Source organism: Capricornis sumatraensis, chromosome 9 (assembly GCF_032405125.1).
Source record: "Capricornis sumatraensis isolate serow.1 chromosome 9, serow.2, whole genome shotgun sequence".
NCBI classification, from domain to species: Eukaryota; Metazoa; Chordata; class Mammalia; order Artiodactyla; family Bovidae; genus Capricornis; species Capricornis sumatraensis.
The window spans coordinates 64,046,680-64,050,992 of record NC_091077.1 but is presented as its reverse complement, the minus strand read 5'-3'; the positions used below and the strand labels follow the sequence as shown (position 1 = coordinate 64,050,992).

Below are 4,313 nucleotides of genomic sequence, written 5' to 3'. Positions count from 1 at the left end.
GAGAAAATCCACTGCATAGTTGGGAAGGAGGAAAAGACAGAGGTGTGGCTAAAATGAGTCTTCCCAGAGGGCAGATCACTTAGGAAGCTAGCCATGAAGACCTTTAATACTATAGTCACCAAGAGAGCAGATCTCATCAGGAAGATATCAGATGTACCCATGTGGTTCCTCTTGCCTGAGCCATGTTGTCAGGCTGAGGGGTTTTCATCTCTGGGTCCTGGTTCTTCCAGGGGCATCTATGCTCCAGGAATCCAGGGGATTTGACATGGCTTATGGGTTTTGGTGAGGTAGAGAAGCAGAAAGAGTGAGCCTTGAATGCTCAGAGCAGTATGAGGAAAGGCACCTTTGGGCTAAGGAAACTAAAGCTTTATTGGTAAGTCTCTCTGAGCAGGCTGTAAGAAGTCAGGGGAAAAAATAGAGGGTAGACTGTTGCAAACTAAGTTCTATTTAACAAGCACTTATTGACCATATTTTATGATCCATAAAATATTCACCATATTTTATGTGTTAACCTTGCATTATGTTTGAGCATATTAGCTATTAATTAGAGCTGGACATTGGAATTGTCTGTAGAATTTGTTTTTGAAAAAGTGCACCAAGGAGATCAGCCCTGGGATTTCTTTGGAGGGAATGATGCTGAAGCTGAAACTCCAGTACTTTGGCCACCTCATGCGAAGAGTTGACTCATTGGAAAAGACTCGGATGCTGGGAGGGATTGGGGGCAGGAGGAGAAGGGGACGACAGAGGATGAGATGGCTGGATGGCATCACTGACTCAATGGATGTGAATCTGAGTGAACTCTGGGAGTTGGTGATGGACAGGGAGGCCTGGCATGCTGCGATTCATGGGGTTGCAAAGAGTTGGACACGACTGAGCAACTGAACTGAATGTCTTTTCTTGGTCTACATATACCTCATTGATTTCTTTGGGGACAGAATTTGCAGATCTAAATGAAAACAATACAAAATCCGGGTCAAAAAGTCCTCTATAGCTGATTCTATGCCCATGCCCATTTAAGACCGTCTCTGCCATTGTGAAATGGAAAATTCACAGTGCTTGTTCTTGAGATGCTAACTGCCTATTAGGAGAATCTGGTATGTCAACAATTAAGACCATGTGACTTCTAATGGTTTAGAATGTTCATGAGTAGTGTAAAAATCGCAGCATACCCTATCCCCAGTCTTTTTACACTTGTGTTGACAAAGGAAATGTTCTAATTTTTTTTTAAACTTCTTTGGTTTGGTGTCAAACTATACTATCTCATTTTTTTCTCTTGTTTTCCTACTTTCTGCATCTATTACATTATAAAAGAAGTATCTACTCCTTGCTGGTTAGTGTTATTGATGGTGGATTAAAAAAAAATTATTGAATGAAATACTTCTGATTGCTAATTTTTGTTTTCTCCTGTTCTGGGTGGTTTTGATAATTAGTATTTTTGTTTAAAAAACAGCCATTTTATTTGTTTTTGTATTTATCTTTTTTTAAACAAAATTGGAGTATGGTTGTTTTACAGGGCTGTTTCTGCTGTACAACAATGTGAATCAGCCATATGTATACATATCTCCTCTCTCTTGAGCCTCCCTGTCACCACCCCCACATTCCACTCCTCTAGGTCATCACAGAGCACCATGCTAAGCTTCCTGTGCTATACAGCAGCTTCCCAGTAGCTATTTTATAGATTGTAGTGTATATGTCGGAGAAGGCAATGGCACCCCACTCCAGTATTCTTGCCTGGAAAATCCCATGGACGGAGGAGCCTGGTAGGCTGCAGTCCATGGGGTCTCGAAGAGCCGGACACGACTGAGCGACTTCTCTTTCACTTTTCACTTTCGTGCATTGGAGAAGGAAATGGCAACCCACTCCAGTGTTCTTGACTGGAGAATCCCAGGGACGGGGGAGCCTGGTGGGCTGCCGTCTCTGGGGTCGCACAGAGTCAGATACGACTGAAGCAACTTAGCAGCAGCAGCAGCAGTGTATATATGTCAATGCTACTTTCCAAATTTGTCTCGCCCTTGCCGTCCCCCTTTATGCCCACGTGTCCATTCTCTACATCGATGTCTTTCTGCCCTGAAAATAGGTTCATCTGTACCATTGTTTTTTAACATCCCATATATATATATATGTGTTACAATACGGTATTTGTTTTTCTCTTTCTATTTGAATGAATGAATGTGAAAGTCACTCAGTTTTGTCCAACTCTTTGTGACCCCAGGACTATATAGTCCATGGAATTTGCTAGGCCAGAATACTGGACTGGATACCATTCCCTTTTCCAGAGGATCTTTCCAACCCAGGGATCTAACCCAGGTCTCCCACATTGCAGGCAGTTTCTTTACCAGCTGAGCCACCAGAGAAGCCTTTCTGACTTACTTCACTCTGCATGTCAGACTCTAGGTTCGTCCATACCAGTACAAATGAGCTAGTTTCATAGACAAAATGTTTTTGTATATATATTTGTCATTCAGATAACACATAGAAACTCTATGCTATCTCCAGTGATGTCATTTCTTTTTCTCAGTATTTTCCCTCCAATAAGCTGAGCTGGAGCTTGTCTAGCTCATAAGATAGTGTTTTTTACTTTATTTACCATTTTTAAAAATCACAGTTGTGTTTTCTTTAAAAAGAAACATATGTGTTTTTGGCTGTGCTCAGTCTTCCTTGCCGCTTAGCAGGCTTTCTGTGGTTGTGGCGAGTGAGGATCACCTTCTAGTTGCAGTGCCTGGGCTTCTCATGGGGTGCCTTGTCTCATGGAGCATGCGCTCTAGGCAAGCAGGCTTCACTAGCTGTGTCGCTTGCACTCAGTAGTTGAGGTGCAATGGCTTAGTTGCCCGGCAGCTTGTGGAATCTTTCTGGACCAAGGATCAAACCTGTGTCCCCTGCATTGGCAGGCAGGTTCTACCAACAGGAAAGTTTGTCATCATGTTTTCTATTATGCTTTGATGTTTACATATTTATTCTTTCATCTTCTTTCATTTGGCTTATTATGTTCTGTTTCAGCTTTTGTAGGAAGATGCTTATTTAAAGTTTTAAAAAATAATTCAGTTGGCTATAATTCTAAGCACCATTTTAGCTCCTTCCAGTGGTAACATATGATATTTTGATTGTCATTCAGTTATAAGCATATCCAATTCTTACAAGAATATTTCCAGTTTGATTTTCTTTATAGCACATGAGTTATTTTAAGCTTCCAAATCTTTAAGGTTCTTCTTGTTGTTTCCTAATATAATAAATTGTGGTCATTGGTCCTTTGTGGTATAGAACCTTCACACTTTCTATAAGTTACATGAGTTTTGAAACATGTATATTTATTACTTATTGGGTGAAGGGATAAATATGTCCCAGTGTGTTATCAAATTTTTCTTATAAATAAGTAAGGCTTCAATTTTTTTTTTTTTAATTGCATTTATTTTTTGCAGCATTTATTCCCGGGCCATAGATTTTTGTTTCTTCAGTTTCTTCTGGGGTATCTTTTTCTTCTGTGCAACCTCCTCTTCTGGTTTAGGAACGATCTGTTCTTTTTCAGTAAGGATCATCCCAGTGTGGCAGGGAGAGCTCATGTAGGGGTTGATCTGACTGTGAGCTCTGTAAGTCCTGCACCACATCTTGGGGGCTTTGTTCACCTGGATGTGCTCAATGACCAGATAATCTACATCTAAGCCCTTAAGTTCAGCATTACTCGCTGCATTTTTGAGCATGGGTAGTAAAAATTCAGCACTCTTTTTGGGCCACTGACCCTGCATCCAGCCCCACTGTTTGGCCTGTGCACACCTGCCAACTCCACTGTTGTGACGACGGAATGGCACACGTTGCTTCATTAAAGTGACATGCTTCAAGTACTTGGTGGCTTTTCGGATATGCATACCCTTAATGGCCTGGACAGTTTCACGAGTGTTCTTAAAATGAACATGATTTGAACCTCTTGATTTGCATGATTTTGTGGGGTTTTCTGGGTTGAGTGAATAGTGCACCACTTTTAGGGGTCATCTCAGGCCGCTTACTGGAAAAAAAAAAGAGGCATCAATTTTTTACTCTACAAGTAGATTACAAATCTGTCACTAAAGTTTTTCTTCTATTTCTCAAACTATGCATATAGAAGAACACGCAAGATGTTTCAACCTTTAATTTCAAAATAATTTTTTAGTTTCCAGAAAAGTGGTTTTAATAATAATAAGAATATCTATATACACTTGACGTAGATTCATGGATTGTTAACATTTTACTCATTTTGTGTTTTATCATTAATAAGTATAGTCTGTATGTGTGTACACACATGCGATTTTTGGTGAACTATTTGAGAGTGTTGTGCCATTGCC

At 40.3% G+C, this 4,313-nt stretch overlaps 1 pseudogene; it reads right to left on the bottom strand.

The window, feature by feature from the left end:
- Positions 1-3,419: 3,419 nt before the first annotated feature.
- Positions 3,420-3,965, bottom strand: LOC138086420 (large ribosomal subunit protein uL22 pseudogene; annotated as a pseudogene).
- Between the last annotated feature and the right edge of the window lie 348 nt (positions 3,966-4,313).